This window comes from Uloborus diversus, chromosome 9, assembly GCF_026930045.1.
Source record: "Uloborus diversus isolate 005 chromosome 9, Udiv.v.3.1, whole genome shotgun sequence".
Classification (NCBI taxonomy): Eukaryota; Metazoa; Arthropoda; class Arachnida; order Araneae; family Uloboridae; genus Uloborus; species Uloborus diversus.
In genome coordinates this window covers 52,596,078-52,618,161 of record NC_072739.1, presented here as the reverse complement: position 1 = coordinate 52,618,161, position 22,084 = coordinate 52,596,078, and the positions used below count along the sequence as shown (strand labels likewise).

Below are 22,084 nucleotides of genomic sequence, written 5' to 3'. Positions count from 1 at the left end.
TTTTTTAGTGGACAAGAGAGTTTGGGAAAAAAATGGTCAAGCTTATAGGTCGGAAAAGGTGGTAGTGATGGCGGGATTAGTGATGGTGACCACCTTGGCGACTTCAATGAAAATAATGGTCACCAAAACACGAATGTCGGTCCTGTTTGGCAACTAGCGACTGCAAGTTTTGAGCTCTAATTAAGAGAAATGGTTATTTTTTCATGGCATAATCTTTTAAGATAAATCTTACTATTATATATGCGAAAGTTTGTCTGTATGGATGTATGGATGTTTGTTACTCTTTCACTCAAAAACTACTGAACAGATTTTTATGAAACTTTACAATAATATAGCTTATGCATCAGAATAACACATAGGGTAGTTTTCGTCCCGTTATGGGGGGCAAAACCCCCTTAGGGGGGGGCAATAAAATAGAGAATTTATACGAATTCTCTAATATAGGGATGAAAAAATACTTGCACATATTTACATTATATGTCCATCGAAAGCGCTGATTTTTCTGCTGAAGATGGCACCTATTCGAAATTTCTAAGTAGAATAAAAAACGAGTTATGAGCTTTTTAGTTCCATGTTCGAAGGCTTTCCTCAACTCAATACAGTATTTAGTGTATCATCTCAACTCCCTGTCGATAGCGACAATTATAGTATTTTTGACTATCTTAGCTTTTCGTGACTGTTCAAGGCTTTTCTCAAATCAAATCTTGAAGTAAGATTTTTGTACAAGATTGGCAAATAATACATGATTTGGCTCATCATTTTCCATTTAAACGGAACTTTAATGTAATTAATGGTTTTTATTACTATTTATGCTGATTGAACACTTACTCATTATCTAATCAATCAGCAGATCGCCAAAATTTTTGCAGAAAGATTTCCGTAACTGATGCATTTGGCAGTTTTTTTCAACGTCGCTGTTTTTGAAGCCGAAGACTACGTCATAATGTTTCTCAGCTTTCACCATGTAAACAAAATATCGCCAATCAAAGAATCTTTAAAAAACTTTTTTTACTATGTTAGGCAAATCCATAAACAGCACAAAAACTTCCATTAATTTTCCTTTTTTGCACAATGTCAAACAATCTCCAAATTTTACTACTTATTTTGGAAACATTTCGGATGAAACTCTTTAGTGCCATTTTATGGTGACCAAAAGTATCTCAGCACCTGGCGATAATATCTCAACGAAAATTAATATATCGTTTTACAAAGTAATGAAAGAAGGGGGGGGAGCATCATCGAAGGTATCCCAAAACGATTCAAGCAAATTCGGTAAAATCGCACCAAGAGCCCACAATGATTGAAATTTCCCAAAATAACTAAAGCAAGTATAAGGGGATTACGAGCGCGGCTATATTTTTTTTAAAACATCGTACTTTAATAGCCATACAGAGAAGGTTTTAGACTCCATGTTAAAAGAAAAGTATCAAGAGATTGATCTTTTTAAACACGAGAAGATTAATTTCATGTTTTGGAAATTTGTATATGCTTAAATATAGTGCTTTCGTTTCTAAATCAATACTACTTTGTTCTTTATACTTATTGCTATTTTAGTTTTATGGGTAAGAAAGAAACTCTATTTTTAATCACGTCAAAAAGATGTGTTTTAAATTCTTTCACTTAAAACAGAAAACAAAAGCAAGTAACGATTTTTTCTCATAGCTATTACTGACCCAGGCAACGCCAGGTATTTTTGCTAGTGAATAAATAAATGACAAATTAAATGCAATTATTGTCACATTATTTTTTTTTATGAAGCACATAGCACCTTAAATCGAGTATGTAAAAGTAGTAAACATTTGTATCATCCTATTTTTTAGTCAATTGTATGATTAAAAATGTTAATTTAAATAATATGTGTATAACCATTTTTTTTCCTTTATATGTGAAAACACAAGTAATACTACTAGAAATGTCTGTGAAGTTGACATAGAACCAAAACTGAAAAATTATGTATTAAAAAAAATCTTAAATCAGACCAAAAGAAAAATAAAGCACTCAGCTCTAAATTTATATTTGTGTCATCAATTTTTTAAATAATTTTTTAAATTGCAAATGGGGGTATATAGTTCCACAATTGCTGTTAGTTGTGCTATAATTTAAGGTTGATAATTCATTTATTATCCCCCAAGTATAGCTTTTAATGAATTCACTTTGTTTATTGAACAACAATATTTCATACGTGCTATGTGAATATAGGAATGTATCTGTTATTCTGAAGTAAAAATTTTGTTTCAATGAAAAAATCAGATTTGTATATCACTGTTGTAATTCAAATTTTCAACTGAAAACTCAATTTACAGAAAGAGGACAAAGTGATATTTTGTCTGGAAATGATTTTCCCTCCACTATTGCAGCCGAGCCGCTCCATACAACACTCGTGTTAGTGAATCTGTATAATTACTTTCTTTTATATCTAATATATAGAGGAAAGTATTGGATTCGTGCAAATTTTCGAATTTCGAATTTTGATGGATTTGAACATTTTGAGGTGTGCCGAGTCCATTTCGACCATTTTTGGAAAATGTCTGTCTCTGTGTGTGTGTGTAATCAGTCTTTTGTGGCCGCTCTACAGCATGAGCTACCGCATGAAATGAACGAAATTTGGTACACATATGTGCCCATTGGTTTTTGGTGCGAATTCCTCCAAGGGGGGGGGGGGGGAGCAATGGGACGTTTCTTGAGTTATGCGTGCCTGCTATTTTCCAGGAAGTAATTGGCGGAATCAAACAAAATTTGGTCCATAAGTTTCCCTTAACAGGTACAGGTGCTGATTCAATTTTGGTGTCAATAGCTCGAACAAGAGTTGAGCTATAGAACGTTTTTTGTCATCAATTGTGATTGCTGTATCTCAAGAAATAATGAACAGAATCAAACTAAAATTTATCGACAAGTATAAGAGCTGATTCTGTTTTGGAATCAACAGCTGAAAAGAGGGTGGTGCAATCGAACGTTCTTTTTTCCATTGTGAGTGCCATATCTCAAGAAGTAATGCTACGTTCCAGATGAAATTTGGAATAAATGAATCCAATTGTAAACAGGCATTGGTTCAATTTTGGCGCCAATCGCTCTATGCGTGGCTGATATTGTGTTTGTGAATAAAAACAGCTTTATAATTGCAACAATACGAAAGATAAATCGTAATAGACTGTCGTCTGCATATTTTGTGTGATTTTAATTATTGGAAAATGACCAGAAAATTGCAATGATTTAAACTTTTTAACTGTTACCATCTTGTGTTTGTTAGCAAATAAATGTTTGTAATCATTTTAAGCAAGGCTTTTAAAATAATTTTAAATTTTCATTCTTTACTTTGCTTTTGAGATAAATCGGGAATTGGGATGGTCGTCAAGTTTTGGCGTATATATAATTTTGTTTTTGTAGGGAATATTGCTTCCTGGTCAAGCATGGGGAGGGATCAGAATTATAAGAAAGATATAGAAAAAAGTTTCGTGATGGCCACAATGTACTAGTTTTACTATGTATTCATTATTTTTACCTGAAGAAATTTGAAAGGAAATGAGGGGGAAGGGACGGGGGTGTATTGACAAAAGGGTCCATGTTTAGTGTTTTATTGGCAGTCACTTATACTCTAAAATATTTATTGCAATATAATATGATTTTTACTATGTTACCAAAAATTAAGGTGTTTTTCAACTGCTTTTTTTTGAGTTATACAGATATGTGATATTGTATATTTTTGGTAATTTTGAAGGTTATTTTTTCGAACCCCTTCAGTCGGAATTATTAAATATTTGACCAAAAATGTTTGTTTGGTACATAATGTACTATGGTAAAGGGTATACTATAGACAAATTTTCAAGTTTGTAGGAGAAAAATTAAAATCATTATGGCACGTTCAATATTCCAGACTTATATTTTTGAAATTAATATTTCATATTCACCAAACAAATTTGATTAAAAAATGCTCTCTTCAAACATAAATAAAACATAATATAAGCGTTTGAAACAATTAAAGATTATATATATATTTAAAAAATCAGGAAAAAACCTCTCTTTTCAAACAAGAATCCATGGTTGGAAAAATGAGCCACTTTCTATCTCCCAATCCCTATATGTCAGTGTTGTTAATCCCAAAACGAAAAATGATTTCACAGATTATAATAAGCAGAATATAAAGAATCAACTACAAAAAAAAATCAAGAAATTTAATCAATTATTAAATGATTAGCAGCAGTTTAAAGTGCATGTCCGGTATACCGGATACAAGGTCTGAAGGGGAGTACAAATTTACTGTAGACTGTTTTTTACCTTTTAAAATCGCATTGCAGAAAATATCAAAGCAATCTGCTTTAACGTGTACAATAGCTTGGAAAAGTTAATGTTGAATTACAGAAGATAGTAATTCAACCTTTTATTAACATGGATTATTTATCAGTCTATTCTATAATGTAAGCTTTTGAAATGTTATGTAACTTTCTTGGGTTAAGAAATTACAGTTAAACATAGTTTACATGTTTTTGAAGGGATTGTATAAAAAAGGCGTACATAAGAAAAAACCTATTACAGGCAGTGGTGTTCCCATTGACTATGCTCCATATACACCGTATATGGAGTGCGTTTTTTTAGGCTTACAGCGTACCCTCAAGCTTCATAAATTTTCATATTGTAAGATACTATGTATATGATCACATGCACATATTGTGCGTAATGGATTACTGGGAGTATACCCTCAGAAAAATTGATGGGAACAGCACTGATTACAGGTATACATTAATATGTATTGGATTCTGCAGGGACCAGTTTAAAAAACGTATAACAGAGAAATGTATAAACTGTATGTTGTTTCACTCTCTTTGTTTGCTTTTGCTAAACATTAAAAAAAAAATTGTAATTTTTTCGAATAATGATAGACTTAAAAGACAGTGAGAAGCAAAGGGATGTAAGTGGCAAAATTAAAAATTTGAAGATAACCAGTACAAATGCGAGGTGAGCCTCTCCTCTGTGTTGGGACAAGATATTGCATTAGTAGCCCTGGTAGGTGCTGTCATACAGCAGTATTTAGTAACGCTTTTTAATGAAAGCCTACATAGGACCTTATCTTTAAACATGTTTTACTCAAAACTTGAAATTCCACTTACATCCCTTTGCTTCTTACCGCCTCATATATACTTTTATTTATCCAGTTGAGATTTTTCTCAAAAATAAGACTTCTTGAAGTTTGTATCTGTGTTGTGGGAAGGGAAAGATCATCCAGATCTGTCACTCTTTAGAACTTTTGCTACTGAAAGTGCCTCCTTTTCAATGTTGTAATTTATGAGGAATATATTTCAAAAGAGCCGCAATCGGTGAATTTTGGAACAAAAGCACTGCCTGTTCTTATTTGCAAAAACTGACATCATATCTTAGTTTCTATATCCATTATTTTATCACAATTTTTGTAAACTCCATTGTCAAAATCTTTAAATTTACAACTTAGAGTGACAAACCAACTGGAAGAATCTTTTCAGGCATTCAACATCATTAAGTTCCGTTATTTTTGGAAAACGATGCGAATATTGAAAGAGACGATAGAAAAACTAATATTCAAAATCACAGGTGTAAAAAAAATTCATTCACATATGTAGTCAAGTTACTGCCAAAGAACATGTAGCAGTATAAGATATTTTATCCTCAAATGTTTTGGCACCAGCACTGAAAATGTGGGCGTTACTGTGGCCTGGCATTTGATATTTGTCGATCATAACTATTTTATGTTTTTAAATGCTTGAAACAAGATGCTGCACTAAATTGACCAGTAATGCAACAGTAAACTGAAGGTATGTCAGTGGAAACAGGAAACACAGCTAATTCATTACAACCAGTGATTGGTTCCTATGTCTGATGCAACATGAGAAAACATTGTTTTCAAATAATGCCTATTAAGAACTAAAAGTTGGAAATATCTCAAATGCAAAAAAGAAAAAGAAAAAAAGCTTCTGGGAAAATGGCCTAAAATTTATTACTTAGCACTTGCAAAGAAAAATAAATTGCCATTGAAGTAGCACTTGGCTCATATAAAAAGTACAAAAGCTCAAAAAAATATCATAAAAAGTAGAAATTATATTTATGTATTCTGTACTCTCAGTTTTATCCTAAAAGAAAAAAAATGGCTTTTGTCTGTCCTTAAAGCAAAACCCATAGTGTTTCTTTCAAAGGTGTTAAAAAACAAGCAGCTGTATATTTTTCTAAAAGAATTTGCTTGAATGACAACATATTTAACAAGTGCCTGATGGATTGGGCACTTCCAGAAACCTACAATTCCTTCTCATTGTCAAAATGATGTTAACTGTCTTTGAAACATATTGTGTTTTTGAAATCTAGCACCTTCTTGCAAAGTTATTATATACTCACTCGTAGTGCATTATTGGCACAAACTGTAATGTACTGCTTAAAATTACTAAAGAATCAATTTACTTAAACTTTATTTCATCAAAACATTTGCCTATTTCTTTCTTGTTTATTTTATGCAAGCTGAAGATTTTATGATAAAAAAAGCAAGAAAAGAATTCCATTTGAAATTTTATTTGTCAGGGTCAAAAAATATTTCTACAGAGGATGCATTTGATAAATATGAATAGTTTTATATACATGTGAAACTTTTGTTTTTCTCAGATTGTTAGTTTTTATTTTTTATTAATTTTTTTACACTCGACTTTATAATTTCACAAAGACGAGACAATGGAAAGAGGAAAACATAAGATATATTTTAATAAGGTGATTTCATGCATACAGACTTTGCTAATTATTTTTCTCACTTTGTTATATTAGTTTAAATTCTCATAAATCAGTTTAAAATAAATCTTTTACTTGATCGACTTTAAAACCGTAATCTGAATACTTTTATTTCTTTTTTTTTTTTTTTTTTTTCAGAGAAATTTAAACTGTAACACCATATATCTGCACAACATTTCATATGCACATGGAAAAAAGGCTTTTGGAATTTTAGTGCATTTCATGTTATTAGGCAGCAATCTTTTAGCATCTCTCTCTGGTTTGTTTTTCTGATAATTTCCTTAATTAGGCACCGTGCAAAGCCTATTGAGTTAGAATATAAAGGTATTTTTATCATCGCTTGTTTTGGAGGGGTATTTGAGATGTACTCATATAGAAAACTCTGTGATGACTTTTTTTTGAGTATTTACTTTATTTTCCTAATGTATTTGGCATTTTTTAGCAACTTGTTTAATGTAGATCAATTTATTAACATAATTAAAACCAAAGTTTAGATGACATAAGTATCTTTACTGATAACATGAAAATAAATTGTATTTTTTTTTATAACTAATGTTTTTAAAGCATATGTCATTTGAGGCTTTTTTTTTATAAGGATATTTTTAGAGCACATGGATATTATTTATTCTATATATTAGTCTATTTTGAAAAAGAAATGCTAAATAATTCCATACCTTTCACTCAAATAACATCACACATGTGCTTTAAAAGGCTTTTGGAGAAAGGCTTTAACATAAATAAGCTCTGCGATTTTCTTAAAAATTCCCTTAAAAAATAAATAAATATTTTTTTTAAAAATAACATTAGCAGTTTGAAAAAAAAATTCTGCAGAGCCAAAAATTTTCTGCGAACGCCGTTCGCGCGTTCGTCTATATTATGGAAGACTGGGGATTCCACAAATGTCAAACTTAGAGAGGGCGTTTGTGAATTTGTGACATTTTGTAATGAAGGGTATGAGGGGGTAAAGGGAGCACCAAGAAATCCGACGTCACACATTTTTCAATAACAATCTGTGTTTGAAAAACAGCGAGACAGATATGCGGGTTCATAAAATTCACTCACAGTTCAAATGAAGTGCGACACATTGTGGAAGAGGAGAGAAAAGGGTTGAATCTGTTGAAAAAAATGGAAATTTATGGACGACCCCTTACTTAGATTTTCTTCCTGCATTGTTTGTTCCTTCCATTCAAAGCTGGATTCCGATGCCAGCTCTCGTTGAGAACGGACCTCCCTGAGACAGCTCCGCCATGAGCTACAGTAAATCTCGAAGACAACGCGAATCCTCGCCATGTGCAGTGATTGAACCTGGTGATGGGGGCAGTAAGACGTATGGCCGGGGCCTACCGAAAAGGAATGCTTTAACGAATTCTGAAGAAGGAAATTCTCCCGAGCCCCTTGCCAATTACGCAACCCCGAACTCCAATTCTTCATCACGACTGGACCCGCCTGCCGACTCCGAAGGAAGTGTGGTGAGCGTTGGCTCCTTTATTGATCAAAGTCTCATGCAGAAATACTTAAGTAAAATTAATTTGCTAGAAAACCAACTTAATTCTAACTCTAATTCAATTAATTTTGAGGAATTACTTTGTTTCTTGAATGATCTAATCTTTGAATATAAATGTAATATTAATTTGTTAAATTCAGGCAACCTGACGCTACTATTTAGACTTTTTGATTTGAAATGTAACGCTATTCAGCTGAAACATTCAACTTCATTTGATACCCAAGTTGATCGACTTGATTTATTGCAATCAAAAAATGGAAGACAATAACTCAAAAATGGACTTTATTTTTGATTTTATTTCTAAACCTAAAACCATTGACTCTACTACAAATACTGAGCCTGTAGTGAAACCCCCTTTTTCTGATAATGATACTCAAACGGATTGCAGTACTCCAACTCGTGAAGAGACTCCTTGTGAAGAAATTACTGCAAACCGTGAACATCCTCACATTGAAAGAAGTGCTAAGAAGCACAAAAAGAAGAAAAAAGTTAAAAGTGTTTATATTCACAAGTCTAATGTGGAAAGTATAAACAAAATTGAAGTTAAAAATGAAAAAATTGACTCTGACTCGGTTGCTTCTGTTAGCTCTTCTGGCTATCCAACCGACCCTGAAAATGAAAGAATTGCTTCCTCGGAAGCCGCTGACCAATGTGAAGTTAAAATTGAAAACTCATTCCAAGTTGTCAAGAATTCTAGATCTAGGAAAATTAAAGTTCCCCCGATCTGGGTTGATGGTTCTCATGACTTTGATGGACGGTTAAAATTATATTCTGAAGTGGCCGGAGTTACTATCACCGGCAAAACAAAAAATAATAGGATAATGTGCTCTCTGCCCACTTTTTGAGGCGCACAAAAAATTAAAAACTTACCTTGATGAAAATTTCATAGGAAACCATACGCTTAGACTACCTGATGAAAAGCAACTTAAGATTGTTATCCGCGGTCTACCTATTCAAACAGACCTGATGTGGATCGCCGATAAATTAGCCATACTAGGATATGTCCCCCAGCACATTACGCAATTGCGTAAAATTGGACAGGACAAGTGTAAACTGCCCCTTTTTCTCATTTACTTGAAAGATCAAGTTGAAAATGAAAAAATTTGGTCTCTTGAGAGAATGGGGGATTTTGATATAACCTTCGAATCTCTCAGAAGAAAAGACATTATGCAGTGCTGGAACAGCCAAGAATTCTTCCACTCCTCTTTTAGCTGTGCTCGTTTGCCTTGTGTGTGCAGGACAGCACAAAACTAAAGAGTGCAGAAAACCTTCAAACTTACCACCCTCATTTTTCACTGCAAGGGTGAACATCTTGCAAATTTTAGAAGTTGTCCAAAACGACAAAATCTCATCGTCTCCTTGAATCGGAGAAATAAAACCAAAACTTGCACCTACTTGGGCCCCTCGCCAAAAAATTCTAATGCTGTTAATGAAACTCATCAGGTCCCCCCTGTTTCTCCCAAATCAAATAATACTGTTATTGATAAGTTAACAATTACTCTGCAAAATCTTCTGCTTGAATTGCGTGGTTAGCGGTTTCAAATTTGGTCTCTGCTAACTACCAGTTCTTTTTCTGTCTTCATCTGATACTACCAAATTAGGTTTTCCCGCCATTACTGTTTGTTGAGTAGGCGTGGCTTACTGCGGCGGATTTATGACCGTCCAATGAGCGCGCCACTCTACTATTCCCATCACCGAAGGTGGAAATTGCTTGATTCAGCTGACGTTCCATTTCAAAGCTTTGCGAATTTTCATTTGAATAATTATTGTCACTCTTTCCCTCCCTTGCTGCTCAATAATTTTTATTATTGATTGAAGTTTTATTTAGAGACGTGGGCCTAACCTGCGATCTTCAAGATTAGCGTGGTAGGCAATTCTCCTAATTTATTAGGTCTAGCTTACTATATTGTTTAACTTTTAAGTTTTTAACTGAGACTGATCAAAAGAGCCATTAAGCTCTACCATCAATGTCCATTCAAAGCTATATCTTTGCCAACTTCACAATTTGAAATTTTTAATTTCATTATCAGATCAACTATCATTATTTTTGTGATGAAAATGACCAGCAATTCTCCAAGCATTCCCATTCATCTTTACTGTCAAGTATTCCAAATCAAAAGGCTGTCAACATTTTCTACTAAATCATTTTCAAAAATTGTTTTAAAAATACTTGCTGCAAAAAAAAATTGTTACTGCATTCAAATGTAGTTATGTTTTGAACCAGCCATAATGCCCTTTTCTGAAAACATTCACTATTTTCTAATTTGATGCACTTCATTTGAAGAACTCAAGGGTGAGAAAGAAGTGTTCTACATTTACCTGCGTGTGTACTCTCATTCAAGGGTGCCTACCTGGGGGGGGGGGAGGATGTCATGGTACAAACTGTGGCATTGAAATTTCTAGGAAGAGTTGTTTTTGAGAGGTATTTTCTGTTTTTCTGAGGGGGAGGTCTCACTCTGGGGCATCTTTGTGCTATTGGGGGGATGAGGTGCACCATGGATGTTTAGGGGGATGGGCACCCTTCTCATCATTTATTCATTAACATTTCTTATGAGCCAAATTGACCTACATTGTGGTTCAAGGTTTCAGTACTTATACTTAGAATACTAATCTCAACCAAATTTGGCAGGAAGGTACTTGGGCACCCGCAAAAGAACATAGGTGTTTTCGAATGCCAAAAATGTCCCAAACCATTCGAATTCAAATTTTAAGCCCCAAAAATGTCATTAAATGGCTCATTCTATCCCAAATAATTATCTGATCAGTTCAAATTTAGCGCCATTCGAAATCCCGCGAAAAATACCCCTGAAATTGTATAAAATTCTTCAATTTCCAAAAAAATCAAGACTGCAAAATCACCGGGAAAAAATTTATAAGCCTAAAATGGAGCAGCATTTTCATATCGGAAAATTTTTATTTGTGCGATCTCGTTTTAAATCGGCTTGAATAAAACTATTCAGAAGGTTGACACTTTTTTTTTCATCTGTGACTAAACAAAATTTTGTTTTTGTTTTGATGTAAAAATTTCCCTTTTTATTATTTGGGGGAATTGATTTTCTTTCTTTCTTTCTTTCTTTTTTTGTACTGCCAACGGAAGAAAATCAGAAATTTTGCATTTAATTCATTCGGGAATTTTTGATCTGCCATTTTCTTTCTTTAAGAATGATTATTTTGACGGGAAATTTTACAGTATTTTTCTTCTCTAATTCAAGCCTGAGTAGTCAACATGTATCACTTGACATAACTTTTATTTTTGAGGTAGACCATACTAAGCCCAGCGACACAGTTTGTGAGGTTATAATTTAAAGGCTGCTTTGGATTACCCGCTCTACAGTTCTAGTGTGAAAGTTTTATTTTTCTTAAGTAATTAATCAGATGTCTGAAACTCTGCATTTATTTTAAGCAAAAATAGTTGGGATGCAGACTTTTTTTACTAGTAACTACTTTTGCTTAAAATAAATGCGGAGTTTTTTTTCCTCAAATGCATTTCTTTTTTTCCAGATATCATCTGCAATTGATTGAATGGCAAACATAATTTTGAAGACTTATTTGATTTAAATGTTTATTTTCATAGATGCAAGTGCAAAACTAGCAATACAACCTTCTGTGTGTCAAACAATTTTTAAGAATTTTTTTATAAGTTATAACATTATAACTGAAGTGTGTGACAAGTAACAACATGGTTTTCATACATTGGATGATGAAAAACCTTTATGTACATGTAAAGTCATTTATGTGAGCTGTGTATCTGCAAAATCCATTGAAATTCTGTACTGGTGAAAAAATGTTTCCTTGTGATGTTTGTGCCAAAGTATTTTCCGAAAGAAAATACCTCACTGTACATTCGCGTATCCATAGCGATGAAAGACCATTTTTGTGTCTGGTTTGTGAAAAGTCTTTTAAGGCCAAGATGACACTTCGGCGTCACATGATTATTCATTCGGACGAGAAATCATATTCTTGTGAATTTTGTTCAAAAGCATTTTATCGGAAAGCAGATCGAAATAGACACTCTAGAATTCACACGGGCGCAAGACCATTTTCTTGCACCATTTGCACGGGTACATTCCCTACAAGCGACAGACTTAAATTGCATCTCAAGAGCCACAGTGATGAAAAGCCATTTGCATGCGAATTGTGTTCGAAAATGTTCCGCGGAAGGGGAGCACTGCAGTATCATTTGAGAACCCATACAGGGGAGAAACAATTTTCATGTGAAGTTTGTTCTAAGATGTTTTCTAGACGAGAATATATTAAAGAGCATATGAGACTCCATACTGGAGAAAGACCATATGCCTGTGAAATTTGCTCAAGAGCTTTTGTTCGGAAACAAAGACTCAAATCACATATGGCGGCAATCCACGGACAGACATAAATCTGTATTTCAGTACTGCTTGCTGGAAAGCTTTCATGACAGATTTGAACATGAACAATTTCTCCTTCAGAAATGTTACGACATGCAATTCATTGAAAAGTCTGCTTTTATGTATTAATTGTGTTTTCTCTTGTAACATCTTAACTTTTAGCTGTGTGAAAAGTTTCTATGATCAGATATGTACTTAGTTGTAAGTTGTCGGAGTTTAAAGAAGACAAATAGCCACATTTTTTCATACTTCTCAAGACTTGATTCTAAGCAAATGTTAAATAACCCAAAGTTTAACTTGTACCTTTGGAAGTGAGCTTGTTGCATTAAAAAAAAATGCTTTGCTTAATGTTTGTTGATAATTTTAAGTGAAATACAATCTAATACAGTGGGACCCCGAATACAGAATGCTCTGAACCACTGCCTTCTGGATTCTGAAATTTTCCAGATTTTAGATCCTGATTTAAATAGCTAAAATAAGATTCCATTAGTATCCTGCAATGTTAAAGGCACTTATTCAAATTTTCATTAATGTTTGTGTCAAATCATTTTTTTTTACTTCATCAATCTCAATGAAACTTCCTCTCTTACTTTGGTTTGCTAAAAAAAAAGGTCCAGAAATAATTAGCATCAGTTTGTAATCCACAATCTTGCTTTTTATTATTTTGTATTATCATTATATGATATACTGATCAGTATAGTCAATAAATCATATTTATACTAAAATAATTTAGTGTCTTTGCTTAATATGCGTTGTATTGAGAGCTAATAATTTATGCATGCAGAAACATGTTTTGTTATTCTCTTTCAAATGCTATTAATTAAAACCTTTTTCGTTATCGCACTGGTATGGTTTCCTGTGGTAAGGAGGAAATAAAACGAAATATACACTGAATTGTACAAAGAAAGCGAATGCAAAATTAGTAACAATGACAGTAAAACGTTGATATTACACATGATATGCAGCATCAATGAAACCTAATAAAAAGCAATAAATGCTCATTTTTTAACAAGTAATAGTAAATGGTCTTGAACACTAAGGAAAAAAAAGAAAATCTTGTTTTAGGGCAAATCGTGTTTTGAAAGACGAAAATAAAAACTTTTTTTGTCTTTTTTCTTTAAAGAGAAATGTTCTGGATTTTGGGTCTTTCGAAATTCTAAAATTGGAGTCCCATACTGTAGATTATAATGTGTGCTGTACTCCTTTCTAAAAGTATTATTGCCAGTCATCAATTTTGTGGAAAATATTTTTTCTTCACAGTGAATCAGTACTCAAAATTTGTCGCCATCACTATTTATGAAAAGTGACATTCGCTTTACAAAGGAAAATTAAAAAAAAACATTTCAGTAGTTCTTCAAATTTGATATAAAGTTCTTAACCTCTTATTTTACTCTCTCTTGCAAAGAATTCTTTACATGCGTGCAGCCAAAGCAGGTTTTGTTTTTAGATTTTCAGCACCGATGTAACAGTGACAACTCACTCTATGTAAACTAGAGCTCGACCAATGCATCAATGCCGATGGTTCAAAAATATTGGCATTGGCCAATCGGCCTTGAAAAACCTCTAAATGCCGATGTATGGCCGATGGTTTTTGGAAAAGCAGAGAGAAAAAATCTTGCTTTTATTTATCTATTTTTTACTGCATTTAAAAGTACAGCATAAGACCAGAAGTCAGACAGCAACAGGACCCACACCAATTTTGGATTTCGGAGCGTGCCGAATTTGGGGTCACTACCGAAATTTTCCCAACATGCATGGCAGACACTTATCAAACAATCACTTTGTTGAGAGTTTTAAGAATTTTACGCTCTTGAACTGAAATTATTACCGCATGTGTTAATCAAGCAATTGTTTTCGAACAAGAAAGACATTTTTAGTCAAGGCCCAATATATGCTGATTTTACTATCCTTTTCGGTACCTTCACAAAAAATCCTATTTTAAAATTGGTACTTTCACAAAAATTGAGTAATAAAATCAACAGCTTCACAAAACTAATTTTGACAATCAGCAGTCGCAAAAACAATAATAAATAATCAAAAGTTTCACAAAAATCAGCATTTTAATTTGTCTTTCTGCTTAAAACAAAATTTACTCATAAAATAAAATGCTAAGCTGATTCATCTACACAATTGCTTGAGTGACGATTATTTCATAGTGTAATTACTCATTTTTACCCATTTTTTCGCCAAAGTGCATTTACGCAATTTTATCGCTGTCTTTTAGCATGTTTCAGAAAGGTCATTTTTCTGACAATTTCCTGAATTGTACAAAGTGGGTATTGGATTGAAATGATGGTGTTTTTCATATCTCTTAGGTTTTTAGTTTCCCCCCACCCCTCCGAAAATAAAACCTGATAGTATATGACTTTTACACTTTTTGAACCAAAATTTTAGTTCATATTTTCTTTTTCAAAAATTAGAATGTTCTTTTAAATGTTGAAAAGAAAAAAGAAAGACTTTCACAAAAATAGAATGTTGCCATACTTTCACAAAAATAAGTAGTAGGGAAAAAAACCTGGATTAACCCTTATCAGTTGACTTAAAGTATGGCTAAATCAGATGAGTTTCTCTTAATTTCCAAAAAGAGTTCCCGTCCTGTTTTTTTTTCCCCCCAATATGCTAAATATGTAGTTAAAGAATTGTTATGTTACAAAATATAGTGCAACAGATATTGTCAACTTGGGCCGGATGTTTATTCCCAATTCTTATTTTATTGAATGTGGCTTTCACCAGCATTGATCTGGGTTCGAACTACACAATGAGACTCCAATTTCAAAAATCCGGAAAACAAGAAACCTAAAAATTTTTTCCCTATTTTTTTTTCAATTAAGAAAAATATTTTCTTTTGTTCAGTTTTAAAAGTTCAAAATTGTTAACGTTCGGCACTAGTTGGAAACTCAGTACTTTTTGATCAGTTCTTTTTAAATGTTTTTTTCGTTGTGCGTTAAACTTTTTGCTGTAAATGTGCAGCAATCTTTTAACATCCACTTTCAGCTAAGAATGAACTTTTTTTTCTCATAAGTATGCTATAAAATGCCTATTGAACAAAAGTAAAAAAATATATTCAGTAAAAATATGATTTATTGTATAGATCAGCCCATTGCATAATAATAAAAAGAAACATTCACAGACTATGCACTGCTACAAATTATCTCTGATGTTTGTTTCAGTGTAATGAAGTATGCTTTCATTCAGATTGATCAGAAAATGAAAGAAAATTAGTGCAAACTTAGAGAAACCAGGAAAAATGATAAATACCGTACAACAGGATAATCATTCTATTTTTTGAGTCATAGTCCAAAAGCTGGAAAGTTCCGAAATCCGGAAAGGTCATTGTCTGGAGCATTCCGGATTTGATGTTCTAAATACTGTATTTATTTTTGTTCATTGTTTTGTGCAGCCAACCTTTCAAAGAAGTTGTTCTGTAGAATTAATTCACTCTGAAAGTTTTGATCCATTACAGTCATCAATAATCACTAAGGGTATATATTGACACTAATTCACTTTTTTACTCATGCAGTCATACAATGACTTAACAGGTGCTGTGGGTAGTGACCATTGAAACTACAGAGATATTTTGACAGTATGTGTTAATTTTTGAGTATTTTCCCCGATTTCTTGCTAGTTTATATTCATACTGAGAAGTAATTAATCAACCTTTCTTTTATTGAAAGTTTGATTCGTCTTAAGTAAATAATCAGATATCAGTGAAACTCCAGAACATTTATTTTAACCAAAAGCTGTTATTAGTGAAAAAAAAATCTGCATCTTCCATTTTCAATTTTTTTCTCAAATGCATTTATTTTTTTCAGATATCATCTGCAATGATTGAATGGCAAATATAATTAAGAAGACTTTGATTGTATTAAATATTTATTTTCATAAACGCAATTGAGAAATCAATACTGTAACAAATTTAACTTCTGTGTATCAGATAAACCATTTTCAAGAATTGTTTCAAAGATATAACATAGTATAAAAAGTAACATGATTTTCCAACAAATTTGGATGATGAAAAACCTTAATATTCTTAAAAGATCATTAATGTGAGCTGCGTATTTGCGAAATCCATTGAAATTATTTACTGGTGGAAATATGTTTCCTTGTGATGTGTGTCCCAAAGTATTCTCGAAAAGAAAAAGGCTCACTGTACATTCACGTATCCATAGCGAAGGAAGGCCATTTACTTGTCTCGTTTGTGAGAAGTCTTTTAGGGCCAAGCTGACACTTAAACGTCACATGATTATTCATTCGGGTGAGAGGCCGTATTCTTGTGAATTTTGCTCAAAATCATTTTATCGGAAAGCAGATCGAAATACACACTCTAGAATTCACACGGGCGCAAGACCATTTTCTTGTACCATTTGTACGGGTACATTCCCTACAAGCACAAGACTTAAATTGCATCTCAGGATCCACACGGGAGAAAAGCCATTTTCGTGCGAGTTTTGTCCGAAAACGTTCTGTTCGAGTGGAGAACTTGAGAAACATTCAAGAACGCATACAGGGGAAAAACGATATTCATGTGAAGTTTGTTTTAAGACATTTTGTAGACCTGGATATGTTAAAGAGCATATGAGACTCCATACTGGAGAGAGACCATATGCCTGCGAAATTTGTTCAAGAGCTTTTGTTAGGAAACAAAGACTCACCGAACATATGGCGGCAATTCACGGACAGACATAAATCTATATATCCGTACCAGTTGCTGGAAAGCTTTCCTAGCAGATAAGAACATAAACAATTTCTTTTTTCAGAAACATTGAGACATGCAAACTGATTGATTAGTCAGCTTTTATATATTGATTGTATTTTCAATGTCTCAACTTTTAGCTGTGTGAAAAGTTTCTATAATCAGATATATACTTAGATGAAGTTAATAGAGTTTAAGGAAGATTGATAACAATATTCGTACTTCTCAAGAAGTGACTCGGAGAAAATGTTTAATAAATCAGATCTTTGTTACTTGTCCTTTAGAAGTGAGCTTATGCTACATGAAAACAAAATGCTTCAGTTAAGGTTTGTTGATAATTTTAAGTGAAATACAATCTAATACGGAATGGGTCCCTGAATCCGGAAGGCTCTGGACAACAAATGGCCAGATTTTAAAATTTTCCAGATTTTAGATCCTGACTTAAATAGCTAAAATTATTGTGTCCTGCAATGTTAGAGACAGTATTTCAAATTTTCAATTAATTTGATCCTAATTTGTTTCTTTTTTTTTACCTTGCCGAAATCTATGAGACTTCCTTTCTTACTTTGGTTTGCTAAAATAAGTCGGGAATAGTTTACATCTCAGCGTATATTCCACAAATCTTGCTTTTCATTATTTTGCGGTATTATTACATTAAGGCTAATAAATAAACCATGTTCATACTAAAATAACTTAGTATCTTGCTCTATATGCGTATTATTGTAAAGTATATTTTTCAGGGAACCTCGTGAGTAGTGTATGTAATGAGTACTTGATAAAAATTCTTTTTTTCATGTGCGGGAGGAAGTAGGATGGGGTCTCTATTTGCTGTAAATGTGTAATGCGTATTTTAATGAAATGGTATTTTCTTCTGTGGGGTTGAATTTTCCATTTCTTCTAGCTAAAATGTGTACTTTAATTAAATTCATTTTCCTTTTGGGGTGGAAGGGATACTTTGTTATAATTGTATTGTGCATAGTTTAAGTTTGTTAGTTTTTTTATGGGAGGGAAAAGCATGATCTCTTTTTAAATTCGTTTTTTTCAAATCTCATGCATAGTTTAATTTTTTCTTTTGGGAAAAGAAGGGGGAGTGTTAGAAGCAGTTTTTCTCCCCGAACTGAAATACATATTTTAATTATTTTTTTCCTCGGATCTTGTTTCTTTGAATATTGAATAGTTGTTGTATCTGTATTTTTCTAGTATTAAGCACTGGATAAGTACAGAAAATTGCTTTGTTTACTACTGAAAACATAAAAATGAGAGTGGCGTCTCTTACAACCTGTGTCTTGTCACATGACCCTTTTCCAAAATTGTCAAAAATTCGGCTATCGGATTGGGGAACATACTTTTCAACTTTTAACTTGCATCAGTACCGATTTTTTACGCATTTCGAAATTCAATTGCATCTGCCTCTGCAAACTTCTCTCATCTTGGTTTGCTGTGTGATTCTACCACATTGATATCGCTAATTTTGTTCCTACCATTGTTTTAAACTTTTCTCATATTCAATAACAGAGGAATCTCATAACCACCATTTCGGCACGGCCTCTCGGAAATTTCAGACCATTGCAGCAGAGTTGAATGAAGCTAGAAAATCCTTTTTTCTAATACTTGATTCAAGATGTTTCGATGGCAATGGAATATCAAAATTGGAAAATTTAGATTGTAAAATTAAGCAAAGGTCAGGAAATACTTTTCAATGACAATAGACTATCAAGATTAGGGAATTTAGATGGTAAAATATGCAAAGGTCAAGAAATGTTGGGTGTTACTTAAATTCAGGATTTTTTTTTTATTATTTTAATACTTTCTTAAAATGTTTGTGATCATATCAGTTAATTTATGTAAATGTTAACTATATTAGCTAATTAACACTTTGCACACTTGTATTTTTACATCATTTAAGTTTTAATGTGTTTTTAGTTAAATTTGAGCTAATATTTGATAGGATGAGATGATAGTATGCACGGAAAAGGTTTACTGATGCCTATTTTCAAACACTGGCAAGTGTAGGATAGGAGGAAAGCAGGGTAGTATTGTTAATGATTCCATGTATATTTTTTCTCCCCATCAACTAGAGTTTTTGGAATATTGTCATAGTTTGGCTTCAATTTTTAAATTTATGCTATCATTTTTTGAAATTGTGCAACAATTTTGTTCGGTTTTAGTAGTATTAGCTACCAATTCAGAATTGGGGTTTTGAGGCAGTTTAGTTCCCAGACAGTTGTACCTTTTATCTAGGTCTGGATTGTTTTTCGCTGTAAGTCACCGCCCTGAGCCAGGGCTACGGCAGAAATACATAAAATACACTGCCAGCTGAGTTTGTTTCGCTTCTTAAAGAGTTTTTCCACCTCCAGCTCAATTACTTCCTATTCTGGATTGATGAATGTTAAAAAGCATGAAACTACAGTCCTTGGATGGAATAACTGAGCTGGAGGTATGAACTGTCCCGAGCATTCTGGATTCAAGGTTCTAAATACCGTATTTATTTTTGCTTATTGTTTTCTGCAGCAAATCTTTAAAAAAGGTTGTTCTGTAGAATTAATTTCTTCTAAAAATTTGATCCATTACAGCCCTTTAGCTATCACTAAGGATATATTGACACTTAGTGACATTTACTTTTTTACCCATGCAGTCATACAATGACTTAACAAATGCTGTGGGTAGTGTCCAGAAACTATTTGACAGAATGTGTTAATTTTTGTGTATTTTAAGCCATTTTCTTACTTCTTTATATTCATACTAAGAAGTAATTTATCAACCTACCTTCTGTTGAAAGGTGGATTCGTCTTAAGTAAATTAGCAGATATCTGAAAATTGAGAACATTTATTTTGACCAGAAGCTGTTATTAGTAAAAAAAATCTGCTTCTTAATTTTCAATTTTTTTTCTCAAATACATTTATTTTTTTTCAGATATCTTCAATGATTGAATGGCAAATATAATTGAAGACTGATTCTATTAAATGTTTATTTTCATAGATGCAAGTAAGAAATTAATTTTGTAACAAATTTAAACAAACTTCTGTGTGTCAGAATTGTTTCGAGGATATAACATTATAGCTGAAGTGTATGAACAGTAACATAATTTCCAAACAAATTGGATGGTGAAAAACCTTAACGTACTCATTTATGTGAGCTGCCTATTTGCGAAATCCATTGAGATTTTTTACTGGTGAAAATATGTTTCCTTGTGATGTGTGTCCCAAAGTATTTTCGAAAAGAAAAAGACTCACAGTACATTTGCGTATCCATAGCGAAGAAAGGCCATTTACTTGTCTCGTTTGTGAGAAGTCTTTTAGGGCCAAGCTGACACTTAGACGTCACATGATTATTCATTCGGGCGAGAGGCCGTATTCTTGTGAATTTTGCTCAAAATCGTTTTATCGGAAAGCAGATCGAAATATACACTCTAGAATTCACACGGGCGCAAGACCATTTTCTTGCACCATTTGCACGGGCACATTCCCTACAAGTGCAAGACTTAAATTACATCTCAAGAGTCACAGTGATGAAAGGCCGTATTCATGTGAATTGTGTTCGAGAACGTTCCGCGGAAGTGGATCTCTTCAGAAACATTTGAGAACCCATACAGGAGAGAAACCGTTTTCGTGTGAAGTTTGCTCTAAGATGTTTACAACACGTACATATATTAAAGAGCATATGAGACTCCATACTGGAGAGAGACCATATGCCTGCGAAATTTGCTCAAGAGCTTTTGTTCGGAAACAACGACTCGATTCACATATGGCGGCAATCCATGGACAGACATAAATCTGTATTTCTGTACCAATTGCTGGAAAGCTTTCATGACAGATTTGAACATAAACAATTTCTCCTTCAGAAGCGTAAAAACTTGCAAATTGAACTGTCGGTTTTTATGTATTGAATCTATTTTCTCTTGTATCATCTCATTTTTTAGTAATGTAGAAATTTTTCTCAAAAATATATATGCCAAGTAGGGCTGGGTGATGCATCAATGTATTGCAAAAATAAATGTGTACATCCAACATCATTAAACCGATTTTGAAGTTTTCTCTAAACCAAAGCATCAATACCCGCACCTACTACAAATCCAAGTACCAAGTGTTCCAACACTAGTGCATTTTTTAATAATTTCTTGCTGATACTGGAATCTGTTAGTACAGTGGATGCTGATTAATTGAATCAAATGTTTTAAGGAATCAAATTGCCAAAACAGAATCAAATCCAGCTTTATTGAATCAGACTCTAAAACTGTTTAAAAGAAATGTGATTCATATTAACAACGGCCACTGTATCTGGCAGAATATATAATTTTTATACCTTGTTTGTCAAGTTAAAGCAAGCAAGTTTAAGTAAAACTTAAAAATAAAAAAGAAATCACGATGCATATCACCATTGCGATGTTGTAAGAGCAATGCTAAGAATTTCCTCATCGCCCAGCCCTATACACTTGGATGAATTCATCCGAGTTTTAGGAAGCCATGTGTGCATCAGAAAGCACACATTCATACTTCTCAAGATATAAATGCGAGCAAATCTTAAGTAAATCAGAATATTGTAACTGGTTCCTTTGTAAATAAACTTGTGTTGCATTAAAAAGAAAATGCTTCTTTTAATATTTGTTGGTAACATTTAGTGGAATATTTTTCAACACTCTAATACAGTATGGGGCCCAGAATACAGAACGGTCTGGACGACGACCTTCGGATTTCAGAATTTTGGGAAACATTTCAGCAGTACTTAAAATTTAATACAGAAAACTTATATTGTCGTCTCTTCTTATACCCTCTCTTGCAAATAATTTG

General features: G+C 33.0%; 1 protein-coding gene across 4 annotated transcripts in view; it reads left to right on the top strand.

The window, feature by feature from the left end:
* The window catches only part of LOC129230737 (zinc finger protein OZF-like), a 138,067-nt gene that overhangs the window by 5,789 nt on the left and 110,194 nt on the right, over window positions 1-22,084 (top strand). The window contains exon 3 of one of the 4 annotated variants that reach the window (XR_008581165.1): window positions 20,211-20,753. The exons of 2 other annotated variants lie outside the window; for them this stretch is intronic. The gene's annotated coding sequence lies outside the window, so the exon portion shown is untranslated. Of the gene's footprint in view, window positions 1-11,740; window positions 13,150-20,210; window positions 20,754-22,084 lie in introns of those variants that run through there. One more of the 4 variants, XR_008581167.1, reaches the window with a different exon arrangement.